Below are 19,896 nucleotides of genomic sequence, written 5' to 3'. Positions count from 1 at the left end.
CCTGCCCAATGCCATTCATTGCTCACGTTTTTCCACGCAGTCGACGAACACAAACACTCGTCAGAAGCACTCATCTCCAGCAGCACCCACAGCCCGCTTTCAGAATGAGAGAAAAGGAGGGGGCAAGAGGAGATACGAATGGAAAGAACGGGAAGCAGAGGAAATGACAGACAAGAGAAGGACAGAAATGGCAGCGATCTGCAGATAGGCTGCTGTCTTGTGAGTACCGGGCATTAGTAGGCTGGCCTGCATAATAAACAATAGCTCCACTGTTCCAGTGATTATAGAGCTGACTGGGTAATCAACAAATCAGCCCGGATCTCATTAGTGTGTCAACATCAGTGAACACGTGTCCTCCACAGACCTTTCGGCCACACAGGCACTGCACACACACACACACACACACACACGCTCACACACGCTCACACACGCTCACACACGCTCACACACAGTCTGCATGTGCCATCATCACAACATATATACAACACATGCAAAACACTATCCCTGACCTTGTGCTGGAGATGTGAGCCTTACTCATGAACTCCCCAAATACTCCAAACAACACACAATCCAAGCTTTTCAGAAATTTACTTGATACATTGACACAAAACCGCTGTTAAACCTACAATTGCTAGACAGGATCTCCCCTAACACGATCTGTGCACTGTAGACGTGTGCATTGTAGAATTCATTCCCTTCTTGTTTTGGGTAGTCTATCAGAAAGACATGCTTGGCGAACAGAAAGCTCATTTATCATCATAACAAGCCTTCTTAGAGAGGGTTTTAAAAAGGCATTTGTCTAGTGAAAGGGGGACCCTACACAACACCAGCCATTCCGTGTTGACATTATCTGGTTAATGCAGTGAAGGCCATGGCCTTTAAAGACAGCTGTGGTCACTTTAATAATGCGATTGTGGCGTTTTGCTCCAGCCAGATTGACTTCCTCCTACAGGGAAAGCACTAAAGTTGTACTGGAGAGTTTTAAGAACCGTATTTCACCCGAAAATTATTTTCAGTAGTTTTCAAAGGCGCCGTGTTAGAACTGTAAATCCAGGGCTGGTGCACCGGAGGGTCCAACAAGCTCTCTGAACGGAGTACATACCCGATGCAGCTAAAGCAGTACTTCAGTATAATTACAACAAGGCAACAAACCTTGTCAAAACTATGGAAGTTGAACGTCCTCGTAAATTTTTTTAAAGAAGCTTAATCATTCAGTTGGACAGGGCCTCATAACGAGAGTATGGTCTGAATGTTTAAGTGAACGAAAAACAATATTGGATCCATGAAGGTTATGAAGCAATGATGGTACCCACAGAAAATGACTGACTACAATCCTAAGATGTGCCAGTACAGGCCAGTCCAGTGTTTCAAAGGAATCTCCAGAGGACTATATACTATATACAGCAGCCACATAACAGCAGTGAATATTGCTTGTTATGATAGTTGTTGAGTCAAAATGTGTGTGAACAAACCAAACTTCTCATACGCCACAAAACTACCCATCATTGACTGCACTGTACAGACTCAGTGCTGCAACAGAGCAATAATTCAGTATCAACTACTGCCTAGAGATTAAAGTACTCCTCTTCCTTGAAATCAATTTGATATTTGAGGCACAGCGGCTGTCAGTGCACGCAGACAGCAGACATCCTTCTATTGAGCAGCACAGTACCTTCTGAAAAGGCCGAAGCTATTTTCAACAACCATTAAGCAAGGATTCCTCTTCCAAACACTGTAGAACTTTTCCAACTCTAACCTTTCTTTAACCTCAGGAACTTGGCTCTAATGTGAGGTGCCCCCTTAAAGCCAATGTTTCTCCATTAAAGACATTCAAATTTAACACCTTCTTATGTATAATACCTACTTCATCTACAATTTTACAGTATGTTTTGCACCACTGCATTACTATAGTCTGTATGTGGTCAGAAGAGCCCCTATTCCTTCTATAGTGGACAATAAAATCAGCTATACTTGTGGTCCTATAACCAGCTCCAATGAAATCCAAGTTTCAGACAATCCCCAATACGCATTTAATGGTCCCACTTCCTCTGGACTGAGTAACCTTACTATACATGCTGACGACTGGAGGCAGAGACACGTTGAAGGGATAACATGACTTGCATAAAGTGAAATCCTATTAAATAAGTCCTCTAAAAACATAATTGGGTTAATTGGTACATTACAGCCACCTGAATATGTATTGAGGACTGATAACAAGATACTGAAATGTGGCAGGGTTATCAAGCACTGCTTATACACTGGAGAGGGCAGAGCAGGGACTGGAAATGGAGAAATTTAAAGGAAGACTTCTCTGTCCCAAGATGACTTGGGATTTGATTAGACGTGGACACACACTAAACTCTAAGACAAGGGAAAACTTAAAAATACATTCATGCTGTAAATTAGCGCTGCTTTAACAGAATGATACTATTCCCTGAAGCCTGCTGATGACCTGGCTCCCACTCCCACATGCTAACCTCGCCAATTAACTGTGGGTTAGCGGAAAGCAAAGGGCAAAAAGCGGTTTTCTGCCACCGGGGGTTGCACTTTTCTGTTGACAGATACAGCAAGACTTGTCATGGAGGCCACATTCAATGTTAATTGATTTGCTCTGCCCAAGGCTTTTCGTGAGAGAAAGAAACAATGACTCTCAATGTGACTGCAAGGTATGAGCCCTCTCAAACAGGGAGCACGACACTAAGCTTACTGTTGGGTCATAATGCAAATGGTTTGATTCTGGGTGATTGGATTTTTGTGCTTGAAGAAGGAACAAAAGCACAGTGTTGCAAGTCAGAGCGTAAGCTATTCATAGTTCAGATTTCCGTCAGTGCTAAGCAGCTGAGTTCTATCTAGCACTGACAAACTGTTTGAAGTTGTAAAAATACAGGAGCCTATGCCCACGTTAAGCTATGCCCATATACAGGATTCTACCTTTTTCTCTACCCCTCAGGTAGATAAAGTCCCTGTTACTAATTGCTTTGGAAATATGCCAAAATAAGAAAATACTATCAGATGTCATGTGCCACCACCCAATTTGTTCTGTGTAACCAACTGATAGATTTACAAGGCGATGAGAACTTGGAATGTGGGATCAGAGAAATCTGCATGTTTGGGAGTGCTTTGAAAGCCAGTGCCCACATATTAGTGTAAGCAGAGATAGAGTGTGACATTTTAAAAATGTTTCTTTCAGAAACTGTTCTCATTGTGAGGAAAAATGAACACAGACTATTGCTGCTTAAAAGCACGGGAGACACATGAACTCTCAGTGATAGGATAAGTGTCCTTATCAACAGTGGTGTCACATAGACAGGGAGATGGAAAAAGGAGAGTTTGGCCTCATGACAAACCGTGCCTCACTACAAACAAGACAAAGAAATAAGGTCACTGTACCTGCTCACTTTGTACTTGATCAAGTTGACCGGCAGGTTGCTCATGTGTTCAGGATCAGCTTAAATAAGCTTGAATGTCATTACATCTAATTAAGTGTGTTTGAACTCTTCACTTTGTGGGCTGCAGTGTAATTAGTTTCCCCACTTTCTATGTACCATCAAATTGGAGAATTATTTGGGAAAACTTTGTTTTTACCTTTCTATGTGCCATTTTTAAAATAATTGCCAAAAACAGCTTTATCGGAAATGCAAATGGTCTGCCAGTTAACAGCTTCTTGGATCAAACCGGAAACAAAAATTCAACCGTTACAACGATGATCTAAATCTATGTACATACATTTAGATTCTGTCATATATATTGCTGTGGACCTATACTGTTTGTATTCCTACTAAGCAGATTTAAGAAGGTAATCATTACCTTACTTGAATACATGTTAGAAGATGAATCTAACAAATCATACCTAGCCAGCAAAAAAAAATTCACTGGCAAATAAATTACCTGTATGTGCAAAAACATAGGCTCAGTTACTGTCAAAGTCTTAGATGCAACAGAATACTCCCTGTGGAGGAGCAACACTTAATGAAAGTGTTGCCAGGATACTCAGGACAATGCAGTCATGACTCATACATGAGCAATGCATTTATTGGGGCCTATTATGGGAATCACAATTAGGATAGCTGCCGCACAGCGACAGGATAGGCCCTAACCAGCAACTAAATTCAACAGCTAAATACAGTGATGGCCAGAAAACGCATTCTTGGTGATGTGGAATCTGTTTATTGGGAAAAAAATGTGACTGTGAAGAAAGAGGTATGCATTTCCTCATCTATTTTCCTCTTTGGCAATTAAGTGAACACATCTGTTTGGCAGGTAATATAACATAATAATCCCAAAAGCCACTCCAGGTCACCGCAGGCTCATCATTATTATTACAGCTTTCTTTGTGCTGTCTTGGCAGAGTTAGTGTGCCTCCATCTACACTTAATGGTCCAATACATTCAGGTTAAATTAGCTCAAGCCATTATTGGAGTGGTAAAAACTGAGAAACCAGCAGACGGTTATGGGACAACCAAGTCACAAAGGTGTCACTTAGACTGAATTTTTTTTTAAAAATTTTTTTATCTGAGACCAACAACTGAAAACAAAAAGCAACACACAAATAGAAGTGGATATTTATTTACGTGCACTGTTATAATATAAAAACAGTAGTGCTGTTTTCGCACTGAATGGTTCGGTAAGAGTGAATCCTAGTCAGCAACAGGTACAGAATACAAATGATCAGTTCCTTTGCTTGGATTGCTCAGAGTAAAATTGAATGATTCTAAAAATGCACATCGATTTTCTTCCTCAGTTTTACAGAGAACGTCAACCTCACCAGCAAAATTAGCTAATTAGTACAAATGCAATTTGATCCTTCATGAGTATTACAATAAAACCCTTAAAATGATTTTAAAGGCAATATCAATGCCTATTTCAACATGAATATCCAAAAACCACACTACCGCCAACATCTGCTGCACCCTTGAGAAAACCCCTGCAAGACAATAGTGGCATCATAATCAGAGAAACTTTAAATATCAACAACAATGACATAAAGACTGGTGGATGCACAGACCAATAGATCTAGCTGTCGGATAATGGACAGATGGCTAAGTTACAACCACAAAATGGTGAACAACATATAGCCTATTGCACAAATGACAACACCTGCCACAGCTACATTACCAACATACACAAGCAACACAAAATATGATAATTCAGCACCACTCGTATGCAGCAATACTGGTTTAGAAATACACTAAAGATGCATTAGCGCATTCCATAAATCAAAGTCTACAACAACAGCTGGCAGCCCTCATATACTTAATCATCTCTCATATGTCTCATTAAAAAGCACATTATAGCACTTGGAGGACACACAGATCTGTTCCCGTTTTGTGTGTTCACTTGAACGGATCATTCTACTTGACATGCTGACACATCATCCACTTGATGGCGTGGAGAGCATCAAGTCATAGACTCGCCATTAATCCACTGTTTACTCTGTCTTAATTATCAACTGTCCAAGGCCAAGAGGGCAAGGCTACATCACAAGGACTGTATGTCTTCCGGGGAAACACTCTGACCTGGTATGAATGAAAAGGGCTGACCGCCTATTGACATCCATTAAACCGTATGGCTTGCCACTTAAACTGGTGTCAGGGGATGAAAAAGTGATATTTGGCTAAATGAAAAGAGAACCCCCCATGGTAACATTGGTAGTTAAAATGCTTTTGCCCTGAGGCCAACAAAAGAATTTATTGGTGGCCAATCAGAATTTCTGATGGGGCTCTCTACACAGTACCTAGACCAGTGTATGGATCTTGCTGCCAGACTGGACCGGCTAGTCCACACTGATCGCCAGAATTTCTGCATGCAATCATGCTGACGCTGCATGTATTCTGCCCCCAAACCACACTCAGTTCCACGTAGTTAATGGTCCCAGCTATCGGTGGGCTCTGGCAGGCTACAAATGTGTTGAAACAGAACAGCAAATTACAAAGATAAATACAAATTGTGACCATCAAGGTAAGTCCTCTATTCCTTTTACATCTGCTAAGTGAATTAAGCCCATGCACAGATTTTGGATGGCTTTCATAGTTTCAGTCTTCTGCTACCTTGAAATCCCTCCCCAGCATAAATGCTTACAGGGTGAAAAAGCTGGTTTCAGGGGTTTTTTTTTCTTGGCAGGCTCCTGCAAGCTCACAATGGATTAGACCTGCTCGGATGTGCTCAGAAGGCCGACGGCTTTTTGCCCAATATTTTACCTTGCATTTTGGAAAAGAATGAAGGAAATCAATAATTTGCCAATAGAGCAGGAGGTCAGTCTGGCTTCATACAGACAAACAGATTCTAAGCCATCATCACTGATGCTGGGGACAGAGAGAGAGAGAGAGAGAGAGAGAGAGAGAGAGAGAGAGAGAGAGAGAGAGAGAGAGAGAGAGAGAGAGAGAGAGAGAGAGAGAGAGAGAGAGAGAGAGAGAGAGAGAGAGAGTGATTATTATAGTGTGTTTGAGGACTATCATCATCTCACTTTATTGATTCAAATGTGTGTCACTCTCATTAACAAGCGTGGATGAATGACAAAAACATAACAAAACACACTGACACAAATTTATATCAAAGAAGAGCATGAGCAATTTGCTTCCTTTTTTAAAATCAACGAACACATTTTATTAAACATATACCCTTAACAAGGTATCAGAGAGGCATCCAAATATAAATTTTAAATGAATTAATTTCCATGTACAAAAGTGAAACACCTCTGCCACATGTGGCAGAATTACTGCTGCTGATTGGTGCTGAAAACGCAAGCAGACCTTGGCAGGCATAACTGGGTGTGCAAACAGAGGATGATGCCGAGATGAAAACATCATTTCAGTGCAATGCTGATGCCTCATAAAACCAGCACACCTTCTGTTCCCTCTCCCACACAAGGCAAACCGCTACTCAAAAAAAAAACAAAAAAAAACACGTAACTGGATGATGCTAAATGCATAGTTATGTCCTACCCGCATATTTTAAATTTTATGTGCTCAGCAAAAAAAAAAAAAAACCCTTGCCCCCCCCCCCAAAGTTAATCTCTTGCACTGTGATGAAAAACCAGGCCCCATCTGTTAACAGACACAGACGAGAACAGCTTCTGCAGATGAAGAATTAATCTGGTTTTGGAGAGCTCTCTGATGACGTCACAGGCGGGCGCGCTAACTTGCAGCGCCGCGACGCGGGCTCGGTTCAAGGGCGCTACTCCACACCTGGAGAGGGTGTGCGGGATCTCCCCGTCGAGAGCTCTTCACGGCCCGACAGCCGCCAGCTTCCTGGCAACCGGGCTGCAGACGTGATGGATGCCGCTCGGCGATGGAGCGGAGGCTCGCTGAGAGAAAGTGAAGCTGACAGACTCGGGTGGGGTTGAATTACTATTGTTTTTGTCACTGATAGGATGGATACATTACACGGCACCTCTGCCAGATCTGCACTGAGAGCCGATCTTTGTGATGAGCGAACGAGGCGGCGGCACCCGTTACACCGCCCGTCTCGTATTGCGGTGACTGCCTCTTGTAAACGCCACTGCATTCTCTTACCACCATTTGCATCGAAAGGGAAATGTTGCAGTAATTACTGTAGCGGTAATTGGAATTTTGGGATTGTAAAGGAATGAACAAGGAAGGTGCAGTTTTGAATAGGAATGATAGCTGGCAGGGGATCGTAATGAATACCCTGCAGTTCCACTGCCTGCTAAAAGAAATAGCAGAGTCATAAAACACTGTAATGGGAGACCTCTGTGGGTAATTCCCCAGTTGCAATTCCACCTCAGCCCCTCCCCCTCCCCAACCCTCGGGTTTGCTTCAGGGAAATGGTGTGGAAATCTGACAAGCGCACAGCCCCCCACCCCCCCTCCGCCAGCATGCTCCCCCCCCTCCGCCCTCCCTCCTCTCTTCTCAGATCCTGACTACCGTCACGCAATCCCACACATTTTTCTGGAGCGGGGCTCGGCTGTTTGTTTATTATTTGCGTCGTGATTTTCCAGCACTCAGAAGGGCACTGCCAACCACCTCTCAGTAGCTTCGGTGCTGTGGCTAAAAATAGCTCATACCCAGCATGTCCCACTGTCACAGATAGAAAAGGGGGGGGGGTGGAGTTGGAGGGGTTACTCAAGTGCACCATCCCAAGCCAGTTATATGTGTGTGTGTGTAGGCGGGGGTCTGGTTACGCAACGGTCTGCCCGGACAGCAGAGGGGCCTGGGGTTTAGGTGTTTCCCACTCTGACTGATGGGATTTGCCGCTCACTCCGTGACGACACCCAGCTGCTGATCCACAGTAGTGCATTGTGGGAAAGGATGCTGGCTGCTGCACCAGGTCTTCGCAGTGTGGGGAGGAAGAGAATCCGGGCATAATGAACACAGCCAGGGGATTTAAAATTCATATGAAATCAGAGGACTGACTCCATTGATGGAAAGGTGAAGGCCAGGCCTGGAACAGCTAGTTTTACCAACCTCCACATTAGGTAGTCCGAACTCATTTGCACTCATTTCTGGAACTGCTGAAATAAGCCCCTGATAAAAACAGCTGGCTGTGTAGGATTGCTTTAATAAGCAATATGCTGACAATGTAATCAAATGTATCTGAGGTTCTCTCGCACTGGATTGTATACAATTTGTTTACATGAGGTGCAGAGAGGCGGAGGCATCAATGGGCTATGCTGTAATGCCTTAATCAGAGCTCTCTGCACCTTTTCCTGCAGCAGATAACTGCACAGCTCTGGGACCAGGGCGCCAATTAAAATTCAATTACGAAACCCTGGGATGATAATTATTCATCTCCTGTCAGGGAGCGGGTAGCCGCAGCCTCGCCCCGGCCTTGGGGACAGGGGCCGCTGGGACGCCCTCTCTGGGAAACAGGAGATTTGCACTGCGCTACTTTAGATCTCTTTTTTCCCCTAAGATAATCCTTCACCTGGCGTGGGATATTCCATGGCCTGTCACTTTTTATAGAGCAGACACCCATAACTGGATTGTGGAGGCTCAAAGAAACTGTGCCACTATCCTGACCTGGCAGAACGGGACCCAGAATCCTCGGTCTTTGTCAGCTTTCGCCGCACCAAGTTTGACAGGTCACACATCAGAACGCCATAATAATTTTCCTTTTGAAGTCAACCTGTTTGATAGATAAAATATATCAGCTGCCATTAGGAAATAAACAAAGCAATAAATCCAGAACTGCAACAGAAGTTGCCAAAGAAACACTCCACCTAATGCAGCCCCCCCCGCCCCAAAGACAAGTTAGGAAGAATGACTCGCTTAATTAATTACAGCAGCGTATGTGCCATAAACAGCAGCCACACAGTGATGAACAGCCAGACGGCTTGGCTACGGACATGAGTGATGGGCCGCCAGAGTGGAACAGTGTGTGTGTGTGTGTGTGTGTGTGTGTGTGTGTGTGTGTGTGTGTGTGTGTGTGTGTGTGTGTGTGTGTGTGTGTGTGTGTGTGTGTCAGAATGCAGAATATCAAAAAAAATTTGGAATGAGTGCAGGACTGTGGGGGAGAGGTGTGTGTATATAGTAATGAAATATAAAAAAGGTGCATGAGACCATATTAGTATTGATCCATCAGTGCTGCAAGGCAATGTCCGTGCCTACACGAAGAGTGACCTTCACCTGTTAACACGCCCTCCACACCAACAAGTCATTTCACTTGCTATTAAAAACACCCTCCTATTCCATTATAGTCTCCTCGTGACTTTCTTCCTTCGACCAGCTTGATCCGGTTTTTCTGTCGTGTCGCCTGCTGATGCCTGCACCGCCTGGGCGCGACTTGGTAACCTCGCAGACCAGACCATGGACCCACCTCAAAAATCACGACAGCCGTGAAGCTCTATGTCAGTGCATCTGTATCACTTAATCACAAATTAATTTCTGCTGGCAACCTGTGTGACTGAAGCCGAACACACAGCACCTCTTTGCATTGCCCTCCCTTTCGCAGATCCTCTCCATTATGGTTGTAAAGGCAGCCATTTCCTCTCACAAGTGGCTTTCAGGGGTAACAGTGCTTTGATAGGGGTCAAGTAACTCACACGGCACAAGAGTAGCAATAAACCTGGTGTGGGTAACAAACATGAAAAATGAGCCAGGAAAGAAAACTGCAATGAAATCAGTCAAACGCACCCACAGAAAAGCAGGGAAAAACACGGAAACCTCATTAACTGGAAATGTAGTTTTTTTTCCTACAATGGCCCCCCATGTGTAAATTAAAAGCATTAGCATTTACTACTTCTGAGTCCAATCATTTCGCATTAACACTGCATTAACCTGGAGGGGCTCTGCATTATTCAAATGATGGTTGAGCTGATGATTAAGGCCTTGCCCCCCCGTGGACTGACCGACACTTTATGAGGATGGACACTGCTATTCGGGCCTGGAAAATATCCATTTCACTCTGCCAGTCTCTCCAAAAGACTCATCGCTCGGTGATCAAACAGCTTAACCTCCGGCTCGCGGTTTTACAGTGCAAACAGCTCATTCAGCCTCCACCGTTTCCTGAAGGCTCTGTTGCATCGGCACTGTGCTCATTTTGTTAGCTCTGTAGCCGGTTTCTTTGCCTTCGGTCGTGACTAATCCACCCACACATCAGAAAACGGGGGAGGCAAAAAGAATTGCGAGCCACTGTCCATACTTCTCAACATGTTCTAGCTTTTCCATGTCTAAGTCATAGCTTGCACCCTGTTCCAAAGGCAGAGCTAGGCCAACCTGGCAGCCTCAGACTGGAAGCCAAAATGAGGACTGTGGCCCGGCCTGAGACACACTTGCGCTTGGTTTCCTTTTCTTCTTAATGAAAAGACAAACAGAGGGAGCGTGTGGAAGGGGAAATCAAGGTACAGAGTGGTGGAGGAAGCCTGGACAAGTGCCAGCTGTCTGTGTAATCGCGTGTGTCAGGCTCTGGACGGACGGCCTAAAACAATGGCTTAACACAAGCCCAGACGCTGCCCACGGGGACAGAGCAGGCCCGGAGGGAAGGCTTTTTTTTTTACTGTCAAGAGGTCTGACATGACAGTCAAGTCTGAAATTTGACAATGGGAGTGTGGGAGGGAAAGGGAGAGTGTACAAATTGCCACTGTGCCTCTGCCAGATTAGCAGAGCCTTCTACAAACGCAGAGAACCTTTTGGTTAAAGAGTAGAAAGAGAAATTTATTAACTCTTTTATTTAGATAATAAATAATATAATAAATAATATAATATAATCAGTGCTGTACAGAAGGTGCTGGTGATCTATAGGGTACTGTATTTCCATACAGAGCTTTGAAAGGAGATTGCGTTGTCAAATCAGGTAAAAACCAGCAAAAATCATACAAAAAATGCACTGATTCCATGTGGGCATGGCCTTCCTACACTCTGAGATCTCAGGTCCATCTCAAAGTCAGGCAAGTTACAGCTTCAGATACATCTGACCCACTGTCACCAACAGATTCAAGCACTCTCCAGGAAATCCCTCAGACATTTAATACCATTTCCAGTCAGTGGTCACAATGCCCAAGATTAAATGCATTAGAAGCATTTGCTCAGTTGTAGCACTTAGCGAAAGGGGAGCTCACAATGCCAATGCAGCCACAAGGCAAATATTATTAAAAAGAGGTGGAAGCAACAGGGCTATTCATCAGAAAAATAGAAAGGAGGGCAATAACTTAAACCTTTATGAAACTGACTCTTCCGTAGATTAGTAATACATGGTTATTTTAGTTTGAAAAATTGGATTTTGTACTTTGGACTTAAAAGGAATAAAGCAAAAAAAAAAAAAAATAATGCTAATGACACTATGAAAACTTTATGTCAGCCATAGCTTCTGCTACACCGCTCTGATAAATGTCAGAAACATTGGTTGCTTCATGTTTGGCTCTCTACCAACACTGTCACGGAGGGGCCTATACCCTCATATTAAATGACTAATTTTCAACTTACTATGCAGACTGATTAAAAATATCACCACCTGGACGTATTACTTTTCTTTATGATTTCCACTAAAGTCACAGGAAAAAAAATTCCCCCCTGCTGCTGGCCCTCGAGACAGGCGGGGGAAGACGACGAAGCGGCAGAGAAGCTTAGCAGTGGCAGTGCGTAAACCTCGCTGTCTGTACAGCGGACAGGATGTTCCTTTGGCCTATGACCTCTGACCCTACCCAGTGCCTCTGCAGTGCAAGTACGGAGCTCCAGGGCTGGAGGCAGGAACCCTGGGAGATAATCCCTTGGATATCTGTCCACCTCGCTCCATCCCCCTCGCCGTGGGTCACCATTTAACTGGGATGTCCCGACCCAGGAACATTAGAGGATTACTTAACTAGAGACCAGGGCGGGGAGGACCTCTGGGGGCTTACGGGGAAGCCCGGATAATGAGGGATCTTTACATAAAAGGGGGAGGACATAAATAGACCCGATACGTAGCAGGCTCCTAGTATCCAGAATGTAAACAACAGGTCCTTAACACTTGGATTAGCAGTAGAAGGTGCAGTCATTTCTGACAGATACAAATAAAACAACAAGCGTGCACTAAGTTATTAATGTGACAATTCAAACTTTTCGGTCTAGTACACAGGTTTTTACTGAAACAGGAATCATTTATTTTTAATACTATGCACAGAAGACGAGGTTCAACAGAGCCTCCAGATTAACAGATTAGAAGTCATTAACTAGGTCAACAAATCCAGGGATAGGACACACCCTAAAATACACAGAATCACATCTTCTCAAAGTTTAAACCTGTTATATTTAACGTACTACGACTCTGCAGGTCAATACTGTATGTAGTGATAGCAGCACTGTGCCAAAGATTTATGCTTAGTCCACCATAGATTTACATATGAAGCTCCCCAAAGCCTCTCTATGGAAAAATGCCCATTTGATTCCCCGTTGGAATGAATGCTTTGTCACTTCTTCTTTATTTCAATCCACGGCTCTGAGCCTCTCTCGCCGTCACCATGGCAACCCTTTGCAGCACCATGGCTCCCCCCTGTTGCCCCGCTGAGAGAGACAGTCAGTTTGAGATCCTGCTCTGTAGCGACACTTTTCCCAATGATCCAGGACAGTCTTTTATTCCTAAGAGATTTAGCAAGATGATCACGCATACATTGGGTTTGCTGTATTAGAGGAGTCAAGACGGTAAAGGGTGAGGGCTATTCATATCAACAAAAATGCAACTTGCTGCCATGGCTAATATCTTAGAATGCTTGGCAGTGACTTTGTCAAATGTTAATCTTGGATTTCTTTATTTGTTGCTTTGCATTAGCCACGGATACACCAAGCTGTGTTGCAGCACATTAACAGTCATTTCTACATGCTTTGTTCATAAACTCCATCAATGAGCTTGTTCTTTTTTTTCTCCAGGCACAAGTGAGACACAGCTAATACCTATTAAGACGCCAGCAGAACTGCACATGATAAATGTGCTTTTGATTGTTAAAACTGCTTTAGGCTTGTAAATCCTCCAAGTAAAAGGAACTGGTACAGAATAAAATACAAAATGAATGGACACACAATCAAAGAGAGAGATGAGGGGTATGTCGTTCTTCTGTTAACTGTGTTGTTACACAGCTGGCGGTCAGCAAATTTTGTTATATGTGACCCTTTGCATCATGACTTGAGGGTCAAGGGTTAAGGTTTGGGGTTAAGGTTTCTCTTTCATGCCAGAACATACAGTAGCTGTGTCCACATGGTATATGGAAAGCTGTTTTCCACCCCAACTCACTGTTCCACTAATGGTTAAAAGATAAAAAATGAATGGCACTTCAGATAATGGTGTCCTGAAGAGTCTACTGTGAACACAGACCTACTATTTCTAAGCCTCACAGCAAAATTACTGCCCTACTCCTATTAACAGAGGAGCACCTTCTCTTTTTCAGTACAGTGCGATTTCTCTATTTCACACAAACACAGCAAGCACTGTGCATTAAGATATAGGTGAAACACTTGTGAATGATTCATATCAGCCTGTAGCTACCAAGTACAAAAATAGGACACCATGCTCTGTAAAAATAGAATTACTAATGGCTCTACACATTAAAAGCAAATGGGGAGAGTCCATAAAGAAATAAATTGTTAAACATGCCTGCTCATACTACATATTATGTTTCCAAAGGGTGGGGGTGGGAGGGGGGGCTATAAATAAATAAAAGGGGAATATATGTTCTGTTCAGGACCTGCATTGAGCAGAGGTTTGACACACAAACCAAACAGCACCACAGCATGTATATGTCACACACAATGAATGCTGTTCGAATGGGTGTCCTCTTGCAGTGTAATGAATTTGCATATAGGATTATGCCCCTGTGCACGTGTCTGGCCAGGCATCTGCCTCCTCTCAGATTACTCTGTTTACAAAAAGATTTGCCCCGACGCACAGATTTAGCTCTCAGCAACGAGACGCCTGACTCCTTGTTCGACTCCCCTCGTGCCTCGTCAATAGGGAACCAACACACCTGCCAAGACTAACATTACTCCTAATGTTCACTTGCGACACTGCCCTCTTCGGAGGTGCTGGGTAGCGTGCGGCTCAGATCTTATAAGACAAGGCTTCTCCTGTTTAAGCCCAGGGCTGCTGGCAACAATAAAGCCATTAGGCCTTCCTTTTGCCCATACAATTTGCTGTTCTTGGACTCTTAATGTGAAAAATGTGACTCCAAGGGTGTGGCCATGAAGCAGCTCATTACAGTGAGCTAAAAAGCGCATTGTGCCAAAGCATTCGGACAATTTCAGAAATTCTCTCGTGTGTGGACGGATGTCTACTCACTCCCTGAAACACAACATTAAAAGAGCCGGCATGTTTTATGTGATCACAGGAGGCTGCAGTGCTGAGCAGGCTTCTCTGGTGGCCATCCCGCTCATACGACAGCTTCGTTGACTCATATAGTGAGGTAAACCCATGGGGGTGATCTGTATGGATGAATCTCCCTTTACAAACCCAGAGTGTCCTTGACAGATCCACACAAATACAAATGTTTCAGTCACGGCCTACTCTGCAGATTATCAGAAGATTATGACAAGGAACTTCACCATACCAAGCCTTCTGAATGACTTCACACACCAAAGAGATACACCAAAAAAGGATGAATACCTCTCTCAGTCTAAAGATCTAAAAATCACTTCAAACCCCTAGAGAGAAATATCATTAGTAACTGACACATCTTCCAAAAGACTATAACACTTTTGGCCACATGAAACCTGTCTATTGCCATGTAGTAACACATCTGTAATATTCACACCATTAGTCATTTTTACAGCATTATTACATTATTGGAGAAATCCCCATAGTTTACATTACTGGTATAGAACCGTATTCACAGATCTCTGCTTTTGGGATCTCTATAACACAAATGGCAAAGTTCTCCTGTGCAGTCATACTTTTTGAGTTTTAAACAAATATTTATAAGGGAAATTTTCCTTTTAATGCTATGGACCAGCCAAACTGGTTTCTGCAAATATAAATATTCAATTTTTTTGGGGGGGAAAGATCGACGACCTCATCCTTCACAACCTCTTTCAGGTGCCATTCCTTCATCAGACTCAAAGCCTGAGTTGAAATGTAAATGAAATGTAAATTCACTGCCAATAAAACTCTTTTAAATAAAAGTCTGGGAATAGCCCAAACAAATTTTGCTTTAAAGCCGAACAGAAACAGATCTGGTGCTGGGCAGCACTGGCAACAGTGTTCCTTGCAGCTGATGGGTTCTTCCCTGCCTTGTGCCACGTACCACGGTCAACGTGGCCTTTGACCCTGACCTCGCCTTCTCCTTCCAGTGTCACGACCGCACTGCACGCTGGTGACTGTGCGTGACTGCAGCCCGAGCTGGGAGTGTGTGGCTCCTGGGAAGCTCCCCCCCCCACCCCCCCACCCACTTACAGTACCAAGCGGGCATGGCACACAGCTGATGTGGACGTGAAGCGAAACCGTGTGAGTCACGGAGCAGTGGGGCAGCGGGCGTGCATGAATCAGGGAAGCATTCCACAGGCCCCTGCCAAGTACAGTGCTGGTCTGTTCCCAGTAACCAAGTTAAGATAGAGCAACCGTTAGTTTTGTAATCGACGTTGGATAACATCAGCACTGCTTTTGTCTTTTGCATTATTTAACTTCTTACGCTATGCTCTACTTACGATGCTCCTTTTATTTTAATTTGTTTAAACTTTCAACATTGCAGAAACACTTAAAATATCACGTTCTTCCTGTTCTGACCTACTGTAGAAAACATTTTGAGAATGGAGGTAAATGCACTGCATACATAGTCTATTATTATTTATCACAAGAACTGTCATTATTCAGTTTTATTTTAGAGGAGTCAAGTGATGCAACATTGCAGTGAGATGGAGTGGTGCAGGCACCAGGTGCAACAACACCTGCCCAACCAAAAGGTTTTTGAGTTCCCAGGCACACCTTTGATTATCACAGTGCTCCTGAATATTCAACTGAACAATAACTGAAGGATCCTTTTCCAAAGATACTATGGGCATAGCCTTAGAAACAGCCCTTTTAAGGATTAGACTAAAACAATGAGCTACCTGCCGAAGCACGGACAACTGAAACTCAGCTGCATAAAGCAAACACCAGAATGCAACCTACTAATATTTCACAATGTGGAAAAAATTCACTGTTGCTTTCCCTTGCAAATTAGCCTTCCATTAAGGAACTACTTGTCCTCTAAAGGTCATGCCAGTACGCGGCCCTCTCTGCACGCCGTTTTCATCATAAACTCAGATCAATAGTAATGCACTACAACATTCAATAAAACTACGCTGCTTCTCGGATAATGAATGGGGTAACTACATACAGCACCTTCAGAGACCTGTAGAAAAAAAGGATAGACTAGGACAGGTGAACAAACAAAACCTTCTGACAAACACTCAGACAAAAAAAAACTATAGAAACAAACACTTGAGGCTGAGACAACACGAGAATTTTCACGCTGCATGGTCAGCCAACTCACACAATCGGTCCTGCTCTGAAGTTATATTTTGTTCATTTTTGCTGCAAGAAGCAGAATGTAGTCCAAAATCCTATTTGTTTGAACACAGCATGGTCTTCTCTTCACATCCTGGAAGCAGATCTCTAAATATTGATCAGTGGTTTATCTTACAATTATCTGTAACATGCACTTTTAATTGGAGCTTTAGATCAATTTTGACCTTTCTACTAAATTCTGGAAAAATTCTACTCTGAAAACACGGGAAAGTCTTTTTATGGATGTACAAAACAAGTGGCAAGTAACTGGCCCTCAAAAGTCAGATTAAAACCTGCTTGCTTCATCCATCTAAAGACGTCTGTGGGCTTCTCATTGTGATGCCCAGATGTCTCTTTAAGACTAAAGTGCCTGAAAATAGCATTGAGACAAAGGAAGGGCCAATAGAATCAGTTCATAACACAACAAGAAAAGAAGTCATCACAGTTTGCCCTTCAACCTCTGAGGCATCCATCACAAAGTGATCTTGCACTGGTGAAAAGATTTATTCTCCTGCAGACATTTTAAGCTGTTACCATGAACTGCCTCAAAGCAATTGCTATGGTTGAAAGAGCGGTACAAATCTAGCGTTGATAGGGCGCTTGATGTAATTGAATTTGGTCTGATCCAATTGTAATTTCCCCTCTATGTTCAGCAGGCCAGAGACCTGAAGGCCACTGCTCCCACTGTGTCAAGCTCAGGGTTGGTTGGCATTCAGAGTGGGACCAAAAGAGAGCATGAAGGGTTTTCAGTAACCACCTAGATTCAGGACTCTCTTGCCAACGTTGTGGAAAACTGTCCAGCACTTATGATTTCCTGAAGCTGTTTTAATTTTCCTCCCACATCCTTCCTCAAATACTCTGCAGTTCTTCCTGCCCCCTCCCCTTCACATCTCATGGTCTATAGAAGAAGCTCATAAGGCCAAGATACAACCCCGCACAACCGGTAAATGCACACTGGTCACCTGCACGTGTTGAGGGCTATGGGTTGGAGGCCGGGCGGGGGGGGGGGGGTGAAGCCAATGCGCTGATTAGTCAGGGCGGGGGATTTCGAATTCAGCAAAGTAGCAAGACACAACATCACTGACAGAAGTGACTGGCTTGTAGAGGTCACAGGCTGCACAGACAAGGAGGCCGATCGATCCCTATACTCTGAGAAATGCTTGCACTGAAAAATAGGATACTTTTTACAGAGGGGCGGGGGGGGGGGGGGGCTGCAGGCAGCTTCTAGAGCCAAATAAAAAAGGAAACGCATGCACTTTTGCACCTTGTGGGGAAAAAAGACAATGCTGTGTTTGTGTGTATGTGTGTATGTGTGTATGTGGGTGTGTGGGTGTGTGGGTGAGGGGAGGGGGAGATGTGACGACCACATGTCAATGCAGCATGGATATGAACTACAAACCAGACGAATGCTGGAAAGAGCAACCTTTTTAAAATCAGTGTTTTCGCCTGGAAGCTGAACAACTTGATACAAACATCATTCCATTGAATCATCCCACTGATTTTAACATGACGATGCATTTCTTTTAAAGCTGCACGCCAGAAACCCACTCCAGCTGCAAGGGAGACACCCTTATGAATTCCGCTCTGTAATCTCTGAATAAATGAGTAGCCTCTCTGACACAGTATATCGCAACACGAGACATATCATACAACAACCATAGCCACTGCCAAATGCAAGCAACCCTGACCTGAAGGGACATGCTTCAGAGAGTAACAATTTTAAAGGGGGAGGGGGAGGGTTTGAGTCCAATTAGATAATTAAGTACAGGAATCAAGTAGCAATAGTCTGAATTTCTCAAGTGGAATCAGAAAACAGAAATACTGCATTGCAATGCTGATGAAATTAAAAGCACACAGAAATGCAGCGAGATTATGACCTATAACTAGACACAATTATCTAAACACTGTTCAGCCCTGTCATGCTAAATCATGTGGTCCAGCTGCTGAGCCCCCTGACATTTTCAGACCCCAGATAATTCAGAAATCAATAATAACTGATACATTACAATACAAACAGGCTTGTGCATGTTGCAAAATATTACAACTGAACAGGCAGAAGGAAACCATCAGATTAAATAAAAGAAGCTGACAAACTGATCAGGATCAAACTGAGAACCACTTGCTGGAATCATACTGTTTCAGTTGCAATTCCTTAGTAGTTCAACAGTCCATCTGTCATTAACGTCATTCACACCATGTCCTGCCCTCTACCAATGGAAATGTTGACACAAGTCTTTAAACAACACTTACAGACACAATAACCACCTGCAGAAACAAGTATTTAGGTTGCACCTGTCCAGTCATTAAAATATCATTTAAGATATCAAGATAAAATTCAAATCTACTTTCACAGAGGGCTTACTTCTCCCCCTGCTCAGGGTTAAAAATCAACATTCATTCAGAACAATGCTGAAATTCATTCAAGAATACAGAATGGTGCCATATTTAAGAGAAGAGCAGCTAAAGAAAAACGTCGTTAACGTTATTCCAAATATGTAACCGCTCCTTCAAAAAAAGTGAAAGCCTCGAGGCGAGGCGGCGTTCGCTGGAGGGAAGCGCTTCATTCTCAATAACCACGGGGTCTTACTGACAGCAGCGGTGCTGTGCAGCATCTGACAGCTTCCCATTCAATTGCGCTCTCTCACAGTTTGAAATACTCAACTACACCAAGAATATCAAAAATGCCTGACCAGGCTAGACATTTTAGCAACAGTATTGTTTTTCTTCGAGACAGCTGGGCGTACAAAACCTGAGGGCACTGTGCAGTCTTCACTCGCTGCACTCTGAATGTCTCAAAACGTCTCTTTAACCGCAATCTTATGCAGAAACTAGCGCGCTAGCTAAAATTTGGGGTTTCATTGTATCTGGCTGAATGGTTCTACTAGCGCACACGCTTGAATGCGATCACATAAACGAGCTAGCCGACTTCGCATGCTGCCAAACAAAATCACATTTGCTGGTTGTGAAGTCATTGCCTCCGTGCAAAATTAATGA

The 19,896-nt window shown here is 43.6% G+C and overlaps 1 protein-coding gene across 3 annotated transcripts in view; it reads right to left on the bottom strand.

Annotated features, from left to right (window-relative positions):
* LOC118769690 (phospholipid-transporting ATPase IA) overlaps nt 1–19,896 on the bottom strand; it is a 122,661-nt gene that overhangs the window by 102,015 nt on the left and 750 nt on the right. The gene's annotated exons all lie outside the window — the stretch shown is intronic.

Source organism: Megalops cyprinoides, chromosome 22 (assembly GCF_013368585.1).
Source record: "Megalops cyprinoides isolate fMegCyp1 chromosome 22, fMegCyp1.pri, whole genome shotgun sequence".
Taxonomy (NCBI): domain Eukaryota; kingdom Metazoa; phylum Chordata; class Actinopteri; order Elopiformes; family Megalopidae; genus Megalops; species Megalops cyprinoides.
Note: the sequence above shows the minus strand (reverse complement) of the source record. Positions and strands in the feature narration are given on the sequence as shown.